Source organism: Vigna unguiculata, chromosome 8 (assembly GCF_037176805.1).
Source record: "Vigna unguiculata cultivar grain cowpea cultivar isolate G323 ecotype 2 chromosome 8, ASM3717680v1, whole genome shotgun sequence".
Classification (NCBI taxonomy): Eukaryota; Viridiplantae; Streptophyta; class Magnoliopsida; order Fabales; family Fabaceae; genus Vigna; species Vigna unguiculata.
In genome coordinates this window covers 27712026-27739234 of record NC_140799.1, presented here as the reverse complement: position 1 = coordinate 27739234, position 27209 = coordinate 27712026, and the positions used below count along the sequence as shown (strand labels likewise).

The window sequence follows — 27209 nt, the reverse complement described above, 5'->3', positions numbered from 1 at the left end:
GCTCCTTCAGCCATCATGACAATGCTACAGGCCCTTCCCAATACAAAACCATAATAGCATAGCATGCATGGGTCTGACAATAGAGAGACCTCACGTTACCTCCTTCATTCCCCTTTTTCCTTTTCTTTTTTTTTTGTTTTGTTTTGTTTTTTTTTAATTTTTTAATTTTTTATTAAAATAGAATGAGAGACGTAAAACAAAAATGGAGCTGTAATAATATAAAGGAAAATAATGTAATAATCAAAATAATAAGCCCAAATAAACAAATAAATAAATAAAACAAAAATAAAATAAATAGATAATTAGTTTTCCTCAAACTAAAACATATTTTTTATTTTCTTTTCTTAATTATTTACTTATTTATTCTTCTCAATTGAACTTTAATTAATTAATTAATTATTATTTTTATCATTATTATCCGGACGAAATTGGGTGTTGACAGCTGCCCCTCTTTACTTAGATTTTACTTGATAGTATGAAATATTAACTTTCATAGGTTATCAAAGTAAAAGATGAGTAAAGATAAAAACACTAATTTCGTTTGGGTTTCAAAGGAAAAGAGGAAAAACAAATCAAGCATATACAATGACCGAATCAAAGAAAAGGGTCATGATCCAAAGAAGAAAACAAACTCGACCATTCTGAAGGAGAGGATCCTGTTGTGACAAAGAAATCAATGACCATTCCATCGGAGAGGGCCTTGATGTGAAGAAGGAAACAAATGACCATTCCATCGGAGAGGGCCTTGATGCGAAACATAAGAAAAACAATGACCATTCCATCGGAGAGGGCCTTGATGTAAACAAGAAAATCAATGACCATTCCATCGGAGAGGGCCTTGATGTAAACAAGGAAATCAATGACCATTCCATCGGAGAGGGCCTTGATGTAAACATAAGAAAACTAAGGGTAGAATGTCTATATATGAAGGGAGAACCCGAGGTTTGATTTTGATGTGTCAGTAAACACTGCTTGAATGCTTAGCCGGCAAGATTCAATCTTTAGGCAAATGATGTAATGCAGTGAGGATGCGTAAATGCATGGATGCATGAATAAAATTTATAGGAAGCTTTATTTTTTTGCCTTTTTATTTACTAATTTTTTTTCCACGACACCCTCCAAAAATGAGTATGCTCTTAGTGAATGTACCCTGATGCCTCGTTGGTATGCACATACTTTTATTCCCTTCTTTTTTGTTTATTATTCTCTTTACAAACTCAGTGTGACATTCATTGCTATAAATTTATGGAGAGAACCAAATGGTGTTTATTGAATGAAAAACAAAGCAGAATACAACAAAATTTGGAGACAATGTCAATATCCCCTAGTAGCACTTCCTATCAAGGAATCATCATGTATAAAACTTTTTGACCGCATCAGAATTGACCGGTAACGGTAACTCCTCTCCATCCATCCTTGTGAGAATTAGTGCCCCACCAGAAAATGCTTTCTTCACCACATACGGGCCTTCATAATTTGGAGTCCACTTGCCCCTATGATCCTTTTGTATAGGTAAGATCTTTTTCAAGACTAGCTCGCCTTCATGAAACTCTTTAGGGCGCACCCTCTTGTCGAACGCCTTTTTCATCCTTCTTTGGTATAACTGTCCATGACACACTGCTGCTAGCCTTTTTTCCTCGATGAGATTAAGCTGGTCAAATCGGGCCTGAACCCATTCTGCATCTTCCAACTGGGTCTCCATTAACACTCGTAGGGATGGGATTTCTACTTCGAAGGGTAGTACTGCCTCCATTCCGTACACCAGAGAAAAAGGTGTTACCCCAGTTGATGTACGTACTGAGGTGCGATACCCATGCAAAGCAAAGGGAAGCATCTCATGCCAGTCTTTATACGTGACCACCATTTTCTGTACAATCTTCTTGATATTCTTATTAGCAGCCTCGACTGCCCCATTCATCTTTGGACGATAAGGAAAAGAATTATGATGTTGAATTTTAAATCCTTCACACAATTCGGCCATCATTTGATTGTTCAGATTGGTGGCATTATCAGTGATTATCTTGCTAGGCAACCCGTACCTACAAATTAACTCTCTTTTTATGAATTTAGTCACAACCTTCCTAGTCACACTAGCGTAGGAAGCAGCTTCCACCTATTTAGTGAAATAATCAATTGCAACTAGAATGAAGCGATGTCCGTTTGAGGCTTTTGGCTCTATAGCCCCGATGACATCTATCCTCCACATTGAAAACGACCATGGGGTAGACATTAAGTTTAAAGTAGTGGGTGCCGCATTAATATTATCTGCATATTTTTGACATTTCTCGCACTTTCTCACGTGTGTACAACAATCATTCTCCATAGTCAACCAAAAGTAACCAGCCCTCAAGATCTTCCTAGCCATCGAGTGTCCATTCATGTGTGTGCCAAAAGTTCCTTCATGAACTTCCTCCAATATTGACTCGGCCTCTTTGGCATCCACGCATTGAAGGAGAACCATATCATGATTTCTCTTGTACAACACATCCCCACTCAGGATAAAATTTGCAGCCAACCTTATCAGTGTCCTTTTATCATTCTCAGATGCTTCTTCAGGGTATTCTCTGGTTTTTATATACCGTTTAATATCAAAATACCAAGGCTTACCGTCTAACTCTTCTTCGATGAATTGGCAATATGCTGGCCCTTCATGGCTCTTCATTTGGATCATCGGCATTACCCCATCCTGATTAATCTTGAACATCGATGATAAAGTAGCTAAGGCATCTGCCAATTGGTTATCCTCTCGCGGAATATGGTGGAATTTAATGAAATCAAAATATTCCACCAATTCCATGATATAAGTTTTGTAGGGAATCAACTTCTGATCCCTAGTTTCCCATTCTCCCCTTAGTTGATGGATAACCAACGTTGAATCTCCATATACATTCAAAAATTTTGCTTTTGACTCAATCGCGGCTTGGATGCCCATAGCGCATGCTTCATATTCAGCGATATTGTTTGTGCAATTAAAACACAACCTTGCTGTCATTGGAATGTATTGGTTTTCTGGAGATATTAGTATTGCCCCTATACCATGTCCCATGACGTTAGAAGCCCCGTCGAATAATAACGTCCATTTCTTTATGTTCTCATCTTCTTGGTCATCTTCAAACAAGGTCATGATGTCCTCATCAGGAAATTCGGGTTGCATCGACCGATAATCGTTAACAGGTTGTTGGGCCAGATATTCAGCCAAAGCACTACCCTTGATGGACTTCTGAGTGACATACACAATGTCGTATTCTGACAATAGCATTTGCCACCGGGCTATTCTTCCAGTGAGAGCAGGCTTTTCAAAAATATACTTGATAGCGTCAGTCTTGGATATCAACCAGGTAGAATGACTCAACATGTATTGTCTTAGACGATGGGCAGCCCATGCCAATGCGCAACAAGTTCGCTCTAAAAACGAGTATCGTTGTTCACATTCCGTGAACTTCTTGCTCAGGTAGTATATGGCATGCTCTCTTTTTCCAGTTTTGTCATGTTGACCCAACACACAACCCATTGACTTATCGAGTACCGTCAAATACATAATGAGTGGCTTCCCCGGTTCGGGTGGGCGTAACACAAGAGGATCTTGTAGATATTGTTTAATTTTGTCAAAAGCAGTTTGACAGTCTTCATTCCACTTAACAACCTGATTTTTACGCAATAGCTTGAATATCGGTTCACAAGTGGTGGTTAACTGGGAGATGAACCTAGCAATGTAGTTCAGTCTGCCCAAGAAACCCCGTACCTCCTTTTCTGTACTGGGAGCAGGCATTTCGATTATCGCACGCATCTTGTCGGGATCGACTTCTATCCCCTTTTAACTGACAATAAAACCCAACAACTTTCCAGATCTCACACCGAATGTGCATTTAGCTGGGTTTAGCTTAAGTTTAAATTTCCTCAATCTCTCAAATAATTTCCTTAGGTTGAGGATGTGTTCTTCTTCTGACTCAGACTTGGCGATCATGTCATCTACATAAACCTCGATTTCTTTGTGCATCATATCATGAAAAAGTGCCACCATGGCCCTTTGATAGGTTGTCCCAGCATTCTTAAGCCCGAAAGACATCACCTTATAGCAAAATGTCCCCCACAATGTGATAAACGTGGTCTTTTCCATATCTCCAGGTGCCATCTTAATCTGATTATATCCCGAGAAGCCATCCATAAACGAAAATAGTGAGAACTTGACTGTATTATCCACTAATGTATCAATGTACGGTAATGGGAAGTTGTCTTTTGGGCTCGCCCGGTTCAAATCTCGATAGTCAACGCACATCCGAACCTTCCCATCCTTCTTGGGCACGGGTACAATATTTGCCACCCATTGAGGGTATTTTGCCACAGCTAGAAATCCAGCGTCAAATTGCTTTTGCACTTCTTCTTTAATCTTTAATGACATTTCTGGTTTCATCCTTCTTAGCTTTTGTCTGACTGGAGGGCATTCCGATTTGAGTGGAAGCTTATGTTGTACTATATCAGTATCTAAACCAGGCATATCGTTGTACGACCAAGCGAACACATCCCTAAACTCCTTTAGCAGCACACACAATTCTTCTTTCACTTCTTTCTTCATACTCGTGCCAATTTTCACTTCTTTCTTTTCATCCCCCTCGCTTAGGTCAAGCACTTCAACATCTTCTTGATGGGGTTTTATTTCCCTAGATTCTTGTTCCACTAATCTAATTAGTTTAGGGGAGGGTTCCGAATCACCTTCATAATCATCTTCCATATTATTGACAGGGTGCTCAAAATTAGGGATATCGACATTGTTATTTTCAAAACATTCATTATCATATCTGCATTATTTGAGTTTATAAAAAAAGATAAATAAACAAACAACAGTGAAAAATGCAAACAAAGATAACAAAGGTAGCAAACACAAATTGATTATCACGCTGAGCAAAAAGGAAAAAGGTGTCATCCCGTTAAGTCATGAACCCTAAAGCTCCGGGTAAAGCAATAGGATAAATTAAAAATATTACATTTTAACCAAATTAAACATCACGGGTAGATCCAAAGTCTCCCAATTGTTGAGTAGCGCGTTTGGAGCACAAGGCTGCACAAAAATTGAGCTTTCAGGTTCATTTTCATCTCTGACAGCTGCTATCTGACTAGAGTTGATCCATCCCGCGCTGCGGAAGCTATCTTTGATGTCGCAGATGCGAATCTTTCCTAATCCCAGTTATTTTCCTTGGATTCGAGCCACACCGCGCTCTCTCCTTTCTTCCGCCAGCCTCCTCTTATCCTCTCTGTAACATCCCTGGCTACCCTTCTCCGTCCATTCATACTGGGCCCAGAGGCTGTCAGGTTACTATAGCCCGATGCACCCCAACCCCTCACCCTTCTCCGTCCATTCATACTGGGTGGGTTGTTGCCAGTGGGAATCGAACCCCCAACCTGACCTTTAACACCTCTGGCTCACCAACAGATGCTACCAGTTGCGCTGTGGAGTCTCCCAGATTTCTCATGCAGACTGAATGTCTCCCACTGAAACTAGTACCTTATCCTTGACCACCATTAGCACAGCTTCGAAGAACCTCTTTTTTTTACTGTCCACAACTATAGATGTGTTCATTTCTTTTTTTTTTGGCTACAACGGGTACGCTCTCTATAAGATTTGCTCGGGGCTGTTCACTTTCACTTGGTCGCCTGGTATCTTTGAAACCTCTTTGCTTGCGGAGGCAGGAGTGCGTCTGCAGCGCAACTGGTAGCATCTGCTGGTGAGCCAGAGGTGTTAAAGGTCAGGTTGGGGGTTCGATTCCCACTGGCAACAACCCACCCAGTATGAATGGACGGAGAAGGGTGAGGGGTTGGGGTGCATCGGGCTGTAGTAACCTGACAGCCTCTAGGGCCCGAGGAGGGGTAGCCAGGGATGTTACACTCTCTAGTAGGCTTGTATCCAAGGCCGTATTTATTCTTTTTCTCGGTGACTTCTAAAGGATACATCAATCCTTGCTCGTACTTGCCTAGCCCCTTTCCGTACTCATATCCCTCTTTCAACATGAACTTGGCCGTCATAAGGGAAGTACGCGACAAGTGTGGGTTCATTGGAAAGGGCTCCACATAGGCATTTCCCACAATTTCCAAAGATTGGAAGGCTGTCTCGAAGGCTTCCTTCGTTGCTTCAATATAGCGAGAAGATGAAGGCCCACTCACTAAAATGTCTTCCTCCCCTGAAACAATCACTAATTTGTCACCCATGACATATTTTAACTTTTGGTGCAAGGTCGAAGGTACCACGCCCGCTGAGTGAATCCAAGGACGACCCAACAAGCAGCTGTATGCTGGAAGGATGTCCATCACTTGGAAAGTTATTTGAAAGACACATGGCCCTATTTGGATTGGCAATTCTACCTCTCCCATCACTTCTCTTTTACTCCCATCGAAAGCTCTCACTATCATTGCACTTGGTTTCATGTGAATACCTTCACACGGTAGCTTCCCCAATGTTGTTTTCGGCATTACATTTAGGGAAGATCCATTGTCGATTAATACACGTGTTATGACATGATCCAAGCATTTTATAGAGATATGGAGGGCCTTGTTGTGTCCCCTCCCTTCAGTAGGTATCTCCTCATCGGTAAACGTGAGGTAATTGTTAGCAGTGATATTGTTAACAATTCCCTCAAAACTGTCTAGAGAAATATTTTGCTCCACATGCGCTCCATTGAGTATCTTCATTAACAACTTTCTATGAGAGGTTGAATGCATGAGTAGTTCTAAAAGCGAGATTCGAGCAGGCAAGCGATTCAACTGTTCGACCACTTTATACTCGCTTTGTTGTATGAACTTCAAGAACTCACAAGCCTCCTCATCAGATACTTCTTTCCCATTGTCTCTTCTTATACCCTCGTCGGTTTGGATGGTCTTCCCTTTCAAGAGTTCCTTAGCCTTTTTGGTATTCACTGATTCACTATTGCCAACTCCATCTTTCATCAAGTTTGGAGGCGTAAAGATTCGACCACTCCTCGTAATTCCACCGATGCCTGATATATTTTTCACCACTGACTCACCACTGATAGGTTGACCACCTACCCGTTGTTCCTCACCCAACACGTATGCACCATATTTCCATGGGACAGTCTTCTCACTTTTGTAGGGAATTGGGGAGGGTGTTTGGATAATAATAGATTGCCTTTCTTGAATTGTCGGGGTAGAGGTGGATCTAGTGAAATGAATCACTAATGGCTCTGGCAAAGTCACACCGGGTTCCGCACCATCTTGTGCAAATACTTCATCCTCCATGTGTCCGTGACATACTTGCACAAAGTTTCTGTCTATAAGATTTTGTAGAACATCCTCGAACTTGGTGCATTCATCGATAGAAGGTTTAGCACTCGGATGGAATCCACACTTTTCACTCAGGTTATATTCCCCTTTTAACAAACCCAATTTCAATAGTGTCTTAAAAATAAACCGCTTGGAGCTTCGGATTTCACTCACATCCCTCACCAGGCAGTGTTTCTTAACCTCAATGGCATTTGTCGAAGGGTTCCCAAGACTAGAAAGGGGATTAGCCTCAACACTGGGCTTGTCTTCGTGGAACTTTATCCATCCTGAGTTAATTAAAGCTTCCACCTTGTGTTTAAGGGACACACAATTCTCAACAGAATGACCAACTCCCCCTCCGTGATAATCACACTTGGCATTTGGTTCATAATTCTTGGGGAACAGAGGTTGCACAGGCTTCATCGGACAAATGGCCACCAAACGCTTTTGGAGGAGATGAGGTAACAATTCTGTATATGACATAGGAATAAGAGTGAAATGAACGAAGTTCCTCTCTTGATTCCTCCTTAGATTAGCGTTTTGTCCCGCGTTTTTGTTGAAATTCGAGTTAGGTTCGGTTTTCCAAGCATTATTTGGAGCATGTTGTGGTTGATAAAGATTCGACGGTTGATAAAACCCTTGCTGCTGAGGTCGTGTTTGATGAACAGACACTGCATTGGCCACATAAGGAGGTTGGTTCAAGTGTGGTCGATAATTATGTGTAGGAGCCCGACTTTCCCACATAGGCATCATTGAGGCTGCCTGTACTTCCGCTTCTTTCTTCTTTCCGGGAATAAAATTGGATTTCTTAGGAGTTGCAGCCGCGAATGGGCCATATGCAATCTTTCCACTTTTTAACCCGATTTCTATTCTTTCCCCTATGATAATGATATCAGCGAAATTGGAAGACACATTCCCCAACACATGCTCATAAAATGGTGATTGCAGCGTGTTTACAAATGTCGCCACCATCTCCTTATCAAGTAGAGGTGGCTCCACCTGAGCAGCCAACTCTCTCCACCGTTGTGCATATTCCTTGAAGGACTCAGTATCCTTCTTGGCCATGTTTTGCAATTGCAATCTATTTGGCGCACTATCTGTGTTGTATTTATACTGTTTCACAAAGGCGTCGGCCAAATCCATCCAGGAATGAACTCGAGATGGCTCCAAGTGTGTATACCAATTCAATGCTACCCCAGCCAAACTATCTTGGAAACAATGTATTAGCAATTTTTCATCATAGGCATAAGCAGCCATCTTTCTACCGTACATTATCATATGGCTTTTAGGGCATGTGGTGCCGTCATACTTTTCAAATTCTGGGACCTTAAACTTGTGTGGTATCATAACACCAGGAACCGGGCTTAATCTCGCCACATCACCAAACCCATAGCTTCCACCACCCTCAATGGCACGAATCCTTTCCTCAAGAATTTCAAGCTTACTTTTAGCCCCATCAACAACAGTGGATATTGCTTGGACTGTAGCGTGTGGTGCATCTTTAGTCGCAGCATCTGCATCGATGAATGTTTTCGGAGGCTGGGGCGCCACAGTCATCCTCGGTCCTGTGAATGTGACTGTCTCATTCATCTCCGTTCCTGTCACGGGTGTCGAAGCTAACATCGACCCTTGAGTACCGTTCGATAGTGTGTTGTTAGCTGCAGGAAAAGAGAAAGAAGTTTGTTCTGCATCTGAATATTCTCCAACTGGAGGAGTGTATCCCGAAGGCAGACCGTACATTGGGAACGGAACTGACGTGCCTAGAGGCATACCATAAGAATGAGCATTCTCCTCGACCCTAGCGGATGAGGCCTCCCCTGAAGCCTTCAGTGACTTCAAAGCCTCTAGGATTTGGCCCACTTGATCCTTCAGCTCGTTAATGTCAGCCTTCACAGCTTCATGGGCTTCTTCCCAATCTTCCATGCTTCTGTGGTTAACTCGTGTGCGATAAGGGTGTCGTGGAAATTTTGCCGTCGTATTTGATTTTGCTCTATTATTTCGTTAAATGAAATGAATTATGAAGAATGAAAAGAAATAAAATGAATGCAAAACATTTATTCTAGTCAGAAATTTTAAAGCTGTGAGAACGTTAAGGTAAATATATCATAGAAATTAACACGAAACTGATACAACCCGACCATTAACAAGTCTTCTACATTCATTAAACAAAAAAAAGAAATAAAACCTATTCCTTAACCCTGACTATCAAGCTCTTCATCTCCCTCATCAACTTCTTGCAATGATTAAAGAAGGCTTCAATCTCCCTTGGCGGATTGAAGATCGGAAGTGCAGTCTCTGCTTCAGCTAATAATCATGGGATTTCTTCAATTGCCCCATTCGCCAAGGCAGCCAGCTGTGAGAAACATCTCTTCCAATGTTCTATAGTCATTTCCTGCTCAACCGTGTACTCATTCATCCGACTGACCACCTCTCGATGTTCCTTTTCCAATTCAGCTCTATGCCAACGCTCCTCGTCCATCTTCACCTCATAGGTCGACACCACCTCTCTCATTTGTTGTTCAACCTCACTGATTCTCATTTGAGCATTGTGCAACCGTCTCAGTGCTTCAGTTTTCTCTCTCTTAAATTCTTCACATAATTGATCCCTTTGGCGCTTAGATGCTGCTGCTGCATCTCTCTCTCGGTTCCTTGATTTTAATGCGGTGCTTGCTGCGGCCAAATCTTGTTTCACTCTGAAAGCATGATCTCGTTCTTCTCTTTGTTGCCTAAGAATCCCTTCATACGATTTTGTCATTTCCTCATTATCACGCCTCAGATCCACATACTCATGTCGGAGACTTTGAAGCTCGTTAATTAATTTGGCATTTTTTAATTTCATCTTCTCGATCTCTTCTTTTAGCCCTTTCACCTCCTCAGACTCAGCAAGTTCCAATCGCTCCAGAGCAGGAGAGTCCGATTTGAAAGGTAACTTGATCATATTATCCCTTTCTAGAATCCATCGTCGGTAAGATATTTTCCCGTCCATTACCCATGGCCTTGGGTCTTTTTCTGCACGTAAAACCTCACCCCAAGCACTCCTAACTCGTCGAATTAGATCTTGAGAAATTCCTTCTTCATAATAAGTCCATATGGCGACCAGAGATTCTGGAGTTGGAGAGCTCTTAATTGGACACCCAAACTGTCGTTGAGCCAGAACAGGGTTATAATTCACACAACTTCTGGTGCCTATCAGAGGGACGTTAGGGAAATCCCCACAAGAAATGACATGCGACTTGGGCAGCCCAGGAACACACCATCTAATCTTTCCCCCATTCAAACTTGCACAAAATTGGGCCCATTCCTTCGCCCCTCGAATTTCAACGCCACCATATGGCAACTCCCCAATCTGGCATTCAGCATTTACTGTACCCAAGCGGACTCGGGATATAAACCATACATACAATATAGGTACACAGCATAACATCTTCTTCCTCTTGAATGCGTAGCACAAATTCAAACCCCCGTACACATCAGCTAGAACCGCAGTGATTGGACTTTCCGAATGAATCTTGTAAGCAACAAGCACATCGATGGCCGCTTGATCAACAAAGTTCTCCATGTTAGGGAAGAGCACGACTCCATATAGCATGAGAGCCAACACATCCATGAACGTCTCCCCTATCTCCTTCTCAGCCAAACGACGCAAGTGCCCTTCTAAATACCCTTGGGGGATCCCCTTCGAGTTGCCCTTGGAGGCCATTTTACTCTCTAGCTCAGCAGGGTGTACCTTCAAGATTCCTGCCAACGTAGAGATAGATGCTCGTTGCTCAGAATATCTGTAAGGGACTTTATCTTCCACCGACAAACCCAAAATCTGCTCGAACTCTTCTACTATTGGTGCCAACTGAAAATCATGGAAGCTGAAACATCTGAGCGACGGATCATAATATTGGGCCAAAGCGGTGACTGCCGACGCTTGGACTTCCACATTCAACAACCTCAATAAGTTCCCATACCGCTTCTTGAAAGCATTCTTCTGTATAGTCTTCATTTGTTGCACTATTTCCCTTAAACCATTCAGATTGCTATCTATAACCCTGATAGGTAACTTCTTCTTCAAGGCATCTGACCCTAAATTCCCTCCAACTTGAAATCCCATGTTAATTTCTTTTGTTTTTTTTCAAACTCAATCACAGCCTTAAAATTTCGGACCTAGAATCATAAGAAATGTTATGGCATGGCATGACAAAATACATGTTATGCATGAATAAATAATCAAAATGCATGTACGATGATGCCAACGAAAGAATGTACAGACGCATGACTTCATTGCTAATTCAAATAAAGCGAGAAAAATAAGATGAGAATTAAGATAATGCACATGTCTCCCCTTGTGCCTTATCAGAGGTTCGACGCCTAATGGTCTTAAGGTAAAATATATGCGCTTGCCAGGATGGTTCCCTAATACTTAAGGATCAAGGTCACTAGAGCTATGGTCCACTTCTTGGCATTTCCCACAACAGTTGGTAGACAACAAGATGTGGGAGTACCAACGAAGTAAACAAACTCTAGTTGGGGTTCTCACAATGACCACTTAGGAAGTTCATCCACTGTGGCACTGCTACACAATCCCCTCTAACTCTAAGTTACACAGACCCGGGTATAGGGCCCCGCTCATGATATGCACAAAGTGTGTGTGTGGAGGGAGAATGATGCATACCATAACCCCCCACCTGCAAAACAACCAGAAAACTTCCCAGGCAGATATATAGCAAAATATGCAAAACAACTTACACACAATCACTTCAAGAGACAAATATATACACATGCAAATAAAGACAATAATAAACAAAGAAAAAGAAAGAGGAAATAAAACATAAGGAAAAACCACATGAAGTTCGCATAGCTAATTAAATGGCTTGACTCTCTAGCTTCCCCAGTGCAGTCGCCAGCTATTGCAACCGGAATCGCGACGGGAAGGTGAACCGAAAAAAGAAAACGGGTTTAAAAAAGAGATTTGGAGTCGCCACCATAGTTATTCTGGAAAACTATGAAAAACCATAAAAATAAAACAAGTCTGCGAAAAACCAGATTTTGGATTCGGGAGTCGGTTACGCGTAAGGAAGGTGTTAGCACCCTACCGCGCCCGCCTGAGGGCGGTACCTTTAATTAAAAATGCAAAGTTGATGTGGTTTTCAAAATATTAATTTTCCCCAAAAATAATAAGGCAAAAATGCTAAAGGAAACAAAATATTTTTTTTAATTTTTTTGGGCCCGACAAGGATTGACCTTGGTCCTATATATTCTCATTTAAAGTGAGAAATTAGGGTTACGTAGTTCTTTAAAAGATATTTGAAGAAAAAAAAATTTGAGAAAAAAAATATTTGATTTTTTGGAGGTGAACCTGACAAGGACTGGCCTTGCTCCTATGTATCTCACGTGGAGAATCAAGGATCACGTAGTTCTATAAAAATACTTTTTGCTTGAAAATGTTGATATTTTTGTACTTTGAAAATTTTGTATTTTTTTTAGTATTTTTGAATTAATTGAAAATACGTGTCATACGACGCGGACGGTCGGACAGACACTAAAAGAGAAAGAAAATTATTTTTTTTGTATTTTTTTTTAAAAAAATAGTGTCACACGGTGCGGACGACCGGACAAACACAATAAAGCTAAAGAGAAATTTTTTTAGGTTTTCCTATTCTTGTAATTTTGATAATTTTCAAAAATATTTGTTTTTTTTAAATAAATAAGTAAAAAAAAGAATAATAAAAAAGATAAATAAATAAAGGATGAAATTATTTCAGAAGGATAAAAGTAAAAAATAAAATATGAGAGTGCATGAATGATTAGAGAGAGGTACATGGAGTAAATTGGGTGTGTACAATAAAAATGATAGTGTAACAAGTAAATATAAAACAAGCCCAAAAATACTATAAAGCATGCAAGGGGAGTGGGGTCAGTAAACATGGTGGTGTCGTCAGCAAATATTGGGAGGCGTGTGCATAGTGAAGCAAGGGCTGCAATTAAAAAAACAGGGGGGGTGCGCAAGGATAAAGAGAATGGAGGTGCGGGAAGGAAGCAAACATGATCAGACTCAAAATGCAAGAGAGTGAGAATATTAAAATGGTGGTGCACAAAGAGAAGAAATGATGAACATGGAGGTGCAGAGATAAAAAAAAATAGGGGGGGTGCGTTGTGAAAAAACGTGTGGCATATGGAACCAAATGACCTAAACCTAAGTGTTCAAAGAAACAAGAGGCAAGCTTTATTTCTCCCTCGACACCAAGACTCGTCACTGTTCACCTACCACCAACACACCACTTCCATCTCTGCCTCGCCGCACCAGGGACGTCGGTGACGACGCCGTCCACCACCAAAAAAACACCGGTGACCACGCATCTCCTTCTTCTTTCTTCTCCAACGCGCGCGAGACAGGGGCTGCACTCATCCCCTTCATGGCTTCGAGGACTCGCCTGTCGGAGACCGTCGTCAGCGAGTTCAGCCACCTCAAGGTCGTCGCCGGTCCCGCCGTCACCGTCGAGGGAATCACGACGTCGCTGGCGCGCGAGGACTCCGCGGCTCGTCACCACGCGACCATCCCTTCTCCGTTCTCGCGACCGCACGCGACCAGGTTCGAGAATGCCACGCGGCCACACTCCACCGTCGACGAGCTTCGATTCGCCGGTGGCGAGGCCGGCGGGGGTTCTCTTCTCTTGGTTTTCTATTTCGACTTGTGCTAGGTTAATGATGAGAAATGTGAGAGTTTGTGTGCTGTTTGGGATTGGAATTGGGGTTTCGGTTCAGTGTGAACGGAGACTGCAGGTTCAAATGATGACGAATATGCGTGATTGTGGTTGTTTGCTTGTGAGTTCTATTTGCAGGTGTTGTGATGTTGAAGTGGTATGGATGTGATTCGGGGAAAGGTTAACAGAGGGTGGATTTTCGATGGGGATGAAAAAATGGTGAGGGGTCTCAAGTGGTGCCAAACTAGGATGAAGATTTGTGGGATAAAACTTGATCTGTGTGTGCGTGTGTGCTGAGTTTCGTACCTGTTTTTTTTTATTTTTGGTTTTTTATGCAACTGACGAAATGAGGGAATAGGAAGATGATCGAAGATAATAATGAAGATTGATGGGCGGGATACTGGATTAAAATTATGAATGATTTTGCTTTTATGCAACAGGATGATGGAAAGAAAAGAAAAGGAGTGAGGGCCGGAAAGGAGATAAAATTCGTGTTATGTGGCAGGAAAGGAGATAATGATTATGGCGGTGAATGGTTAAGGATGAGGTTATTTTCCAGCACTCATTCGAGCAACAGTAACACCCAGGCAATAGCATAATCGAAACAAGAACATATCGTAACAATGGCAGATAAAAAAAAGAAAAATAAAAATAAAAAAATAAAAATAAAAATTGTACTTTGTTCTTCCCTGTACACACGCGATGGGAATAAACAAAATAAATAACAGATGTAACTATGCTCATTTCAAATCATCTTTCATCCATACATTCATGAACATCAATATCAAAACGTTAACACAAGCTCCAATTCACACATCCATGAATATCAACGACAATATCAAGTCACGGTAACATAAGCTAAGGAGGAGTTAAGAACACTTACCGTGAAAATAAAACTTAATGCCTTAAAAGCTTTGCTTCCGTTTTTCAATTTTCTCTTTTTCCCCTCTCTCTGATTTCTAGTGCCCAAACCCCTCTTTGTCGTAAAAAAAAAGGACCCCCCTCTCATGAATCTTCCCCTTCTTATTATGTAACCCTCTGCACCTTCCAATTTCAAAATTTGGGACAAGGCTGAGGGCAGATGTTGCTTCCTGCTCCTTCAGCCATCATGACCATGCTACAGGCCCTTCCCAATACAAAACCATGATAGCATAGCATGCATGGGTCTGACAACAGAGAGACCTCACGTTACCTCCTTCATTCCCCTTTTTCCTTTTCTTTTTTTTTTGTTTTCTTTTGGTTTTTTTTGAATTTTTTAATTTTTTATTAAAATAGAATGAGAGACGTAAAACAAAAATGGAGCTGTAATAATATAAAGGAAAATAATGTAATAATCAAAATAATAAGCACAAATAAACAAATAAATAAATAAAACAAAAATAAAATAAATAGATAATTAGTTTTCCTCAAACTAAAACATATTTTTTATTTTATTTTCTTAATTATTTACTTATTTATTCTTCTCAATTGAACTTTAATTAATTAATTAATTATTATTTTTATCATTATTATCCGAACGAAATTGGGTGTTGACAGCTGCCCTCTTTACTTAGATTTTACTTGATAGTGTATCACACCTAGCCGTTTCCGCTAGCTTACCAACACATATCATCCTTGACCGACAACCCATATCGGACAAGGCTGGGAGACTGGTGTACCGTACCTAGCCAAACTCAACCAAGTAAAAAGTGTGCATATCAAGACAACCAAGTATCCAGCCTAGGTGGGCTTAGCCTAACCTACATCAACGTAAGCCATCAAGACAAATAGACGGCCTAGACCGACTACTCCAGCATATCCGCTAAGTTTAGAACCTAGGCCGACCACTCTAATGAACTCAACATAATGAAGACATCCACATCCAATAAATCTTAAGGGCCTGGGTTTGGGCCCTGGCCCACTCACAAGCCCTACCTAGAGCCCAAGTCAAGGCCCAGCCCATGAAATGGTCAAACGTCATTAATGCTCTATAAATACACGTGGACCCCATCATTTAAAGGTACGCATTCATTAATCCCTAATTTGACTCTCTGAGAGCTTTGACTTACTTGAGCTTCGGAGATTCTTCTGCAGGTAACCCCCCTGGGTCCAAGCTGACATGTATCGACCGGGAAGAGGCCAACTGAAGAGATAGCGGACTACATGGTAAGGTGACGCTCGTGTCTAACCTCTTATTTGTTCTCTGCAGGAACAATTGGCGCCCACCGTGGGACATGAGACGAGCACCTTTAGTACCCGTTTTTCTCCGACGATGGTTTCTACCCATAGCAAAGCTGGAGCTAACAAGCAAGTGGACGCTGGTCCCTCTGGACCTTCTGGCATCACCCCTGACCTGGCCGCTATCCTAGACGGCCAGGTAAAGATGCAACAGGAGCTCGCAGACTTGAAGAAGCGCAGCGCTGAGGAAATGGAAGCGCTGAAACAAGAGAACTCCCGCCTCAGGAGAAAGATCGAGGCAGACGCCAACCTAAAGGGAAAAGCCAAAGAAACCTCTGAAGCTGTGAAGTCTCCGGCTTTCCAACCTACAGAGGAAGAAAGTGAATACAATCCCACCCCCCACACCTTCACCACCACCCAACAAACACCCCCTGCCTCCACACATCCCCATCACCTTCCATCCGGTCACCCAAGCCTCACAGCACCCTCAACCACCCACGCTCCCTATAACATACCCCCCGCTCTCCACACCACATACATTCCACCCTACAACCCACAATATCTTCCCACAACCCACATCCCTCCTCATAACATCACATCCACCTTTCCTGCTATGATCCACCACCCACCCCCACCCCACATTCCCCCCCCTCACCAGCCCAGACGCCGCCACCCGTTTACCGATTTTATCGCTAACACCCCTCTCCCGGCCTAGTGGGAACCCTGCAACCTCGATTGCTACACAGGAGAAACCGACCCTGACGAACATCTGAAAGTCTACATCACCCACGTTGCCCTATACACATCCCAAGACGCAGTCTTCTGCAAAGCTTTCCCCACCACCCTCAAAGGCCCCGCCCTAGAATGGTTTACCACCCTCCCACCCTACTCCATTGATAACTTCGACACCCTTTCCCACATGTTTTCCACACATTTCGCCGGCAGCCGCTCCCATCAAACCACCACCATATCCCTACTGGGTATCAGACAGAAACCCAATGAACCACTTAGAACATTCATTGATCGCTTCAGTAAAGCCGCACTTCATACACCACACCTCAACCAGGAAATGATACTTCAATGTATGACCCTCACCCTACAACCCGACCCTTTCGCCAACAACGTCTACCTCCACCCACCCACCTCCATGCACGAACTCAAGCTACGCGCAGTTGACTACGTTCGCATGGAAGAAATGCAAACTCTTCACACTAAATTCTGTAACGACTACGCCGCCAACACCTCCAACACCACCTCCAATCCCACCCCACAGCCTCACCCGCGCCTTGACACCCGCCCACGCGAACCCCGCCAACCCCGCTTCACCAGATACGCTACACTCACAGTAGCCCGCTCCCGCATCCTAGACGAGGCCCTCCAAGCTGACCTCCTCCCCCCACCACGAAAGACAACCACCCCTCCTAACGCCGACATGACCAAGTATTGTCGGTACCATCGCAACCACGGTCACACTACAGAAGAGTGCAAAGCGCTCCAGGATAAGATCGAAGAACTGGTACGCGCCAGCCACTTTCGCCGCTTCATCCGTAGGGATGACCATTCCTCCTCCTCCCGATCCCGCCACCTTCCACGGCATGACCACAGACGACAACCAAACATTGCCCACCAAAATAACCCCACCCGACCCAACAACCAACAACCAGAGCCCGCCCACACCAACATTACCCCTGCCGACCCCCCCTTACGAGGCACCATTAACACCATCTCTGGTGGCTTCGCAAGCGGAGGCTCCACCTCGTCCGCCAGAAAGAAACACCTCTGCCACATACAATCCATCAACCACATCACTCAATCCCATCATAGACGACGTATGCCCCCCATCGTATTCACAGACGACGCCAACTACTTCTATAGAGTCATGCCCTTTGGCCTTAAAAACGCTGGGGCAACTTACCAGCGGCTAATGGACAAAGTCTTCAGCCATCTGACAGGACACTGTGTCGAAGTCTACGTCGATGACATGGTCGTCAAGTCCCCAAGACATCATCAACACGCTAAAGATTTAGAGGCAGTATTCTCCGCCCTACGCCTGTATAATCTCCGCTTAAATCCCGACAAATGTGTATTCGGTGTCGACCGGGGTAAATTCCTTGGTTTCATGTTAACCCAGCGCGGCATAGAAGTTAACCCCGAAAAATGCAGGGCCATCATCGAAATGCGCAGCCCCACCACTGTCAAGGAAGTCCAACGACTAACCGCCTCACGGCCATTTCTCGCTTCCTACCAAAACTAGCAGAACAAACTCAACCCATAATCCATCTCCTAAAGAAATCCGCCCGGTTCACGTGGACTGATGATTGTGAACAGATCTTCCTGAAACTCAAAACATCCCTAACCTCACCCCCCATCCTCCGCAAACCCGACATCAGCCAACCTCTACTAGTGTACATCACGGCCACCGATCACACCGTCAGCGCTGCCCTTGTCCAAGAAGCAGAAGGCACGCAACATCCTGTTTATTTCGTAAGCAGGACACTACAAGATCCTGAAACCAGGTACCAAATGGTAGAAAAACTAGCCCTATCCTTGGTCCACGCCGCACGCCGTTTACGCCCGTATTTTCAAAAACACACCATAACCGTCAAGACCGATTACCCAATCCAAAAGATACTACAAAAGCCGGACTTAGCTGGACGCATGTCATCATGGGTCGTGGAGCTTTCCGAATTCAACATCCGCTATGAACCCCACGGCCCAATCAAAGCCCAGTGTCTCTTAGACTTCGTCAATGACCTGCAACAAACACCTGTTGAGGACCAATGGACGCTTCATGTAGATGGCTCCTCGAACCCAAGGGGTGCCGGCGCCGGCATCGTGTTGGAAGGCCCCAACGAAATCCTCATTGAGAAGTCTCTTCACTTCGCGTTTAAAACGTCGAATAACCAAGCCGAATATGAAGCTATCCTCGCCGGCCTCTCCCTAGCCCGTGAAGTCGGCGTCAAAAAGTTAACATGCAAAACCGACTCCAAACTCACTGTGGGCCACCTGAACGACGAGTTCCAAATCAAAGACCCCATCCTTCAACAATATTACCATCTGGTCCGCGCAATTATTCAATCCGCCTTTGAACAGGTCCGCGTCGAACATATCCCCAGAACCGACAATGTCAGAGCCGACATCCTTTCCAAATTAGCCAGTACCAAACTAAAAAACCGTAACCGATCCCTGCTACAACAAACACTAGCCGCACCTTCCGTCACGCACACTTGCCAAACGTTAACCCACACCCCATCAAACAGCATCACCCCCTCTCAAAACCCAAACTGGACCACCCCTTACATTCAGTACCTCAAAACCGGCAACCCCCCTCCCGACGCGGACAAAACTTGGCTGGCCAAGGCGAAGACCTCTACAAACGCGGATACGGCCAACCCCTACTTAAGTGTGTCACGCCAGAGCAAGCCCAGTATATCATTAAGGAACTGCACGAAGGAATCTGTGGTTATCATTCAGGCGCACGCACCATGGCCACAAGAGTTCTTAGAGCCGGATACTTCTGGCCCACGATAGAGGCGGACTGCCAGGACTACGTCAGGAAATGCAAACCATGCCAGAAGCACGACAACCTGATACATCAGAAACAAGAACAACTACACCACATACTGTCCCCCTGGCCTTTCGCTAAGTAGGGAATGGACATCCTAGAACCCTTCACACCCAGCAAGGGACAAGTCAAGTTCCTAATCGTAGCCGTTGACTACTTTACCAAATGGATTGAAGCCAAGCCATTGACCACCATCACGGCCCAACAAGTCCAGCAGTTTGTGTGGAAGGACGTCATATGCAGATATGGTGTACCACATACCATCATAACAGACAATGGCCGACAGTTCATCGACAAGGAGTTAGCAAAATTCTACACCAGCTTAGGCATCAAATACATCACAAGTTCTGTAGAACATCCACAGACCAATGGACAAGCGAAAGCGGCAAACAAAGTTATTCTCGTAGAGCTACGTAAAAGGTTGGATACCGCGAAAGGCCAATGGCCAGAAGAGTTAATCGAAGTGCTGTGGGCCTACAGATGCACCCCTCAATCATCAACAAACGAATCCCCATTCAGCCTAGTCTACGGCGCAGACGCCATGATACCAGTAGAAATTGGCGAACCATCCCTGCGCCGAGAACTATACGACCCAACTCACAACCACCAAAACATGGCCTTACATCTCGACCTCCTTCCCGAACTCAGAGAAAAAGCCCAAATACGCAATCTAGCCACCAAACAACGAGCTGCCAAGAAATATAACGCAAATCTACACCCACGATCGTTTGTCGTCGGAGACCTAGTATGGAGAATGGTCAGCAGTGCTAGAAAGAAGAATGGCAAGTTCTCCACCAATTGGGACGGCCCATACCGCATACGAGAAGACACAGGAGGTGGGGCTTATCGCCTAGAATAATTATCTGGGGAAGAGATCCCCAACACATGGAATGTATCCCACCTCAAGTTCTACTTCAGTTGAACATGTATCATAGGCGAATCAATACTTGTAACCATGGGTGTACTCTTTTTCCTCACTTGGTCTTTTTTCCCTAAGGAGGGTTTTGGCCAAGAAGGTTTTAACGAGGCACCCCAATTTGAATAAATAAAAAAATGGTTCCCTACTTTATGACTTTACCCCTTTAACGTGGTTCATTCGTTTTAAGTTCCCCACCCTTACCCCAAGTAAGCGGCCTGGGTCGAACACCTTTTAACGTGGTTCATTCGTTATAAGTTCCCCACCCTTACCCCAAGTAAGCGGCCTGGGTCGAACACCCTTTAACGTGGTTCATTCGTTTTAAGTTCCCCACCCTTACCCCAAGTAAGCGGCCTGGGTCGAACACCCTTTAACGTGGTTCATTCGTTTTAAGTTCCCCACCCTTACCCCAAGTAAGCGGCCTGGGTCGAACACCCTTTAACGTGGTTCATTCGTTTTAAGTTCCCCACCCTTACCCCAAGTAAGCGGCCTGGGTCGAACACCCTTTAACGTGGTTCATTCGTTTTAAGTTCCCCACCCTTACCCAAAGTAAGCGGCCTGGGTCGAACACCCTTTAACGAGGTTCATTCGTTTTAAGTTCCCCACCCTTACCCCAAGTAAGCGGCCTGGGTCGAACACCCTTTAACGTGGTTCATTCGTTTTAAGTTCCCCACCGTTACCCCAAGTAAGCGGCCTGAGTCGAACACCCTTTAACATGATTCATTCGTTTTAAGTTCCCATAAAACGGTCAAAATCCAACAACCCTGCACAATTATCCATACCGCTAACACAACAAAATCATACATATTAACACCATCTACCATAGCATACACAAGGCATTCATCATTTCAAAGGCAAAGTAAAACAATGTACGAATTATTACAAACAAAAGTTCAAGTCTCAAGATAAATTGAATTAACTAAACCCCCTCGTTCTCCTCACCCACCACAACAGCTCCCGAGTCCTTCTCCTCCCCTGCCGCCTTCTCCCCCACCTCCTCCGCACCCTCCTCATCCTCCCTCACCAACTTTCCGCCAACTACATCCTTATCCACGTCAAATCTCGAATCCAAGGCATCCACATCCTGATAGAAAAAGGCCGCCTGCCGCAACCCCTTCTCGAAACCATTTATATGCTCTTGAATAACGCTGTTCTTCAAATCATCCAACTCCCCAACAGCCCCGTCGTACTTGTCCTTCAAATCCTCGTAGTCTTCTTCCAGCTCCCCTATACGCTTATTCAATTTTTCCTCAGAGTCCAAACAACGCACTATCCATGATGTCAGCCTCTTCCTCTCTGCCTCCCACCCTTCTTTCTCCTTTTCCAGGGCCGCCTTCTCCTCCTCAAGCTTGTCCACTTTACCCTGCAACTCCCCCACCTCCTTTACTTCCCTTCTGTAAAGGGACCCTACACGCCGACCCAAGACTAAAGCCTTGCTTCCAAACTCCACCATTGTTCTCACGATATGATCAACCTCCATGTTATCAATGGAGTTAACAACAGTGTCTGGAAGGTTGATCGAGATATCCTTCCTCACAGATATCTCCGGCAACTCGATCAGCCCGGCCTCAGGTAACCTCTGTCCACTAGCCAATCCCGCCCTGCTAGCCAACCCAAGAATAGCCGCCCTTATTTTCTTTACATCTTTACCCTTCCCAGGTCGAGGCGGGAGTTCAGCTTTCCTTTTCGTTCCGCCGTGTACGTGTACTTCCACAACCGAGTCCTACAAGTTAGGAACATCGGCTTTCCCAGCTTCCTTGGCCTTAGCGGCCATCTCCTTCCTCAGCGATTGAAAGAGCGCCAAATTCTTCTTACCAGATTGCGCCATATGCCCTGCAATAACATATCATAACTCGGATCAACACAACTTAGCATCATTAACACAGCTTAAGAAATAAACAGATACCTTCAATATCTATTATCGGATGCACTGAATTATAAACCCTAACTAGACCCTTAGTGGGCAACTTATCCACAAATCTCAACAACATCCCCACCACCTCCCGGTCACCAGCCGACAACTCCTCCACTCCCATGTCTTTATAACGAGACGGATTATTGGTCCAGCTAAAGGGAAACTTGGTACTCCCATCCGCATTCAAGAAATGCGGCTCACCCCCCTCTTTCACAACGACCTTGAAGTACCCGTCTTTAAAGTGCTTGAAAGATTGGGAGAACGCATCCAACCTGCTGATGCTAGGACGGCTGATTAAAGAAAGCCAAGTAGCCGGCCTTCGGGGTCTGGTGTCATAAAAATACAAGAATGCATAGGGACTAGGCTCCAAGTACAAAGACTCGCACAAAATGCGGAAGGCCTGCAAGTAGGCCCAGCTGTTAGGATGAAGCTGAGTAGGCGCCACATTCAACGCCCGCAACACACCCATAGTAAAGTCGTCAAAGGGTAGTCGTACATGAAGCTGTGAAAAATGGCACATATACATGAAAAAGAATTTCTCGGTAGCCCCCTCCTGCCCGTGGCATACCCGGTCGATGGCACTCACCCTCTCCAACGAAACGATATCTCCGCTGACACCCTTAGACATAACGGGTGTACAGTTTAGCTAAGATTTTAATAGACGGGACCACCTAAATAATGATGACTGGTCACGAACATCAGCAGCGACCCATCCATAGCCGCCCTTGGCCGGCCAGTTACTCTCCTCCAACTCCTCAGGAGGAACCTCTCGAACTTCCCTCACCACCTCCATCGGCATTCCGCTTGTAACAACTCCAGAACTTGTACCTTCTCCGCCAAGTCGTCCATCCTTACTCCTATCTGACTCGGTACTTTCACTACTACTAGACGTAGACACGCTACTATTACTGGACATACCTGATTTTGGTTTTTACGGAAAGATGTCGGTCGAGATAGAGGACTAGTCGGACACTTTTACGCGCACAAGGTCTTTAAATTCAGAAATCACAAATGAAACAGGTAACCTCTTATCTGTTTTCAAGCACATATTTATAGCCTGTGATCCCAAACGACGAACCTCTTCCTGCCAAAACCATATCACAGATCAAGCGATACCATCATTACGAAAAACCCACTCCAAAATGACGGTGCCAAAACATTTTTGATATGACCAACTGACGCCCCTTCACCTACCTTCTGACAGTTACAAGTTATAAGCCTTAACATTGTTCATCACACTTAAAGGTTGGGGGACTGGTGTATCACACCTAGCCGTTTTCGCTAGCTTACCAACACATATCATCCTTGACCGACAACCCATATCGGACAAGGCTGGGAGACTGGTGTACCGTACCTAGCCAAACTCAACCAAGTAAAAAGTGTGCATATCAAGACAGCCAAGTATCCAGCCTAGGTGGGCTTAGCCTAACCTACATCAACGTAAGCCATCAAGATAAATAGACGGCCTAGACCGACTACTCCAGTATATCCGCTAAGTTTAGAACCTAGGCCGACCACTCTAATGAACTCAACATAATGAAGACATCCACGTCCAATAAACCTTAAGGGCCTGGGTTTAGGCCCTGGCCCACTCACAAGCCCTACCTAGAGCCCAAGTCAAGGCCCAGCCCATGAAATGGTCAAACGTCATTAATGGTCTATAAATACACGTGGACCCCATCATTTAAAGGTACGCATTCATTAATCCCTAATTTGACTCTCTGAGAGCTTTGACTTACTTGAGCTTCGGAGATTCTTCTGCAGGTAACCCCCCTGGGTCCAAGCTGATATGTATCGACCGGGAAGAGGGCAACTGAAGAGATAGCGGACTACATGGTAAGGTGACGCTCGTGCCTAACCTCTTATTTGTTCTCTGCAGGAACAGATAGTATGAAATATTAACTTTCATAGGTTATCAAAGTAAAAGATGAGTAAAGATAAAAACACTAATTTCGTTTGGGTTTCAAAGAAAAAGAGGAAAAACAAATCAAGCATATACAATGACCGAATCAAAGAAAAGGGTCGTGATGCAAAGAAGAAAACAGACTCGACCATTCTGAAGGAGAGGATCCTATTGTGACAAAGAAATCAATGACCATTCCATCGGAGAGGGCCTTGATGTGAAGAAGGAAACAAATGACCATTCAATCGGAGAGGGCCTTGATGCGAAACATAAGAAAAACAATGACCATTCCATCGGAGAGGGCCTTGATGTAAACAAGAAAATCAATGACCATTCCATCAGAGAGGGCCTTGATGTAAACAAGGAAATCAATGACCATTCCATCGGAGAGGGCCTTGATGTAAACATAAGAAAACTAAGGGTAGAATGTCTATATATGAAAGGAGAACCCGAGGTTTGATTTTGATGTGTCAGTAAACACTGCTTGAATGCTTAGCCGGCAAGATTCAATCTTTAGGCAAATGATGTAATGCAGTGAGGATGCATAAATGCATGGATGCATGAATAAAATATATAGGAAGCTTTATTTTTTTGCCTTTTTATTTACTAATTTTTTTTCCACGACACCCTCCAAAAATGAGTATGCTCTTAGTGAATGTACCCGTGATGTTTATTTGTTATTGTTTTAATTATATGTTAATCATGTTGTGGAATAATATGACATTTGGATTATATTTGTTAGCATGAAATATGAATTGGCATGATGGTTTGGCATTTGCATAGTTGTGGGTTCAAACCTTGGAGAACCTAAATTAAACACTCTTTTTGCTATTTTTTGTCTTTGGGTTGAATGTGAAGGGTTAACATAAACCGTAGAGGAACTAGCAGCCAAGAGTGGCTGTAAAACAGCCCATAATGAGACAATGAATGGCCATTAATAATCAATTAAGGTGCATTTTCGTTTTTGATCATTTACCTAGCTTTAAGGCACCATTTAAAAGGCAAAATTGGGGTATTAGGAAAGGTTTTGCAAGGCTGAAAATATATCCAGAAACAAAGCACGAATTCTGAGTTTGGGAGGTTGAGTGAGGTTCTTGAGGGCTGAATTGAGAGGAGGCTAAGGAGGTACTTGGTGTAGGGAAGATTCCAATTGCCAAAAATTCAAGCAAAGGAATTTCAGGTTAGGGGAGTTTTCCACGTTAATTTGATGCTTTGGTATGAGTTGTATGATAATTATACGTTAATTATGCATGAACCTTATTTGTTCTGTGATTCTGCTGAGTTCTGGAAATTTTCTAGAAACCGCCTGGCGGGCTATACATAACCGCCAGGCAGCTCATACCTAGTTACGTGTTTGTTGTGCTTTCTGGAGGCAGCGCCTGGCGGTGAAGCACTGTATCGCCAGGCGACGCAAGCTTGTAACCCATTCTGGGTTTCTTTGACGGATTGCCTGGCGGTGATGAATTTTCACCAGGCGACGCGAGTCTTTTTGGCTCGATTTTGTGAATCTGTGCATTTTGGGTTGTTTTTGATCGAGGGGAAAGTTAGCTTTAAATTGATAAAGAGACAATTGGATGTTAAATTGTGTCGAAATACAAATATTGAGAGCGAAAAGCAATGGAACAGTGCGAACATGATTTTAGGGTTAGAATTTGGGAGTTTTTGGATGAATCGATATTAAGGGTGGTTGGTTGTACTCAAATTGTAGATAAAGATAGTTAAAGTTTGAATGTTGTGCCACAGTTATTTGGTTCGAGAGTGAAAGCAATTAAGGAACGTAGAGAGAAGTATTTGAGAATGAGGGAAGGATCTCATGGATGCTGGAAATCCTGGGAATCTGCATAGAATTGTTTGCACCGCTTGGCGGCACAGGGCTTACCGCCAGGCGCCAACTCAGAAAGTTGAATCTTCACGTGTTACGAGCATTGCTGACAGCACTGAACGAAGGGAACCATGTTCATGCTATTAGTGCAGTTGAAATGAGTAATGTGATGGAAGAATGAATGATGATAGGTAAGAGTTAAGGTTGAATTCAAGTATTGGGATGGGGAATAAAATGCTATTATAGTAGAGTGAAAATTCCAGAGTGAGTGAGAAATCAGAGGTTCAAATCATTGTGGTATTAGTTGTTCTAGAGGGTGGCTAGAACCAAGTAAGATTATAAAGATAGTTGGAATTGCCAATTTGTAAAGAGAGTGTAAATTATGGTTAGGTGCAGTTGTTAAGGTATATATAAATTGATGGATACCGGGACAGTTAATTTGGGTAAATAATAGAGCATAAGTGGTAGTAGATTACAGTGACATATTAATTCTTGCAACAGTTGCACCTAAGGAAGTCTAATTTGATAAACTAGATTGGTGATCTAAAAAAAGGGAAGTGAAGTGCTTTCTACATTGTAAGTTGTAATTGAGGATGGTTAGTTTATAAGGGTGTATATATATGGGTTAAAGAGGGATTCAACTGTCTGTATACATGATTACGTAAGACTAAAGTGGGGAACTTGAACAAAAGTCACAAAAACCAGTAATAGTTTATTACTGGTGTGGCGCCTAGCGGTGAGGTCGCACCCGCCAGGCGATAGCAAGGAAACATTGGGGTTCTGGACTTGGTGGCTCCTGGCGGAGGGGAAGTTCCCGCCAGGCGATAGCGGCGAAAATAGTAACCTCCTGGAGCATGTCTGCCTGGTGGTGTGGATTGTCCCATCGAGCGGTGATTGCAGAATTTGGGGTTCTTAGGCGCTTGGCGCCTGGCGGTACGTGTCCCCCGCCAGGCGGTCTGGAAGCTGGTAGCGC

General features: G+C 43.8%; 1 pseudogene; it reads right to left on the bottom strand.

Moving 5' to 3' along the window:
• Positions 1-1270: 1270 nt before the first annotated feature.
• LOC114195020 (uncharacterized) lies at positions 1271-9192 on the bottom strand (annotated as a pseudogene).
• Positions 9193-27209: the final 18017 nt, after the last annotated feature.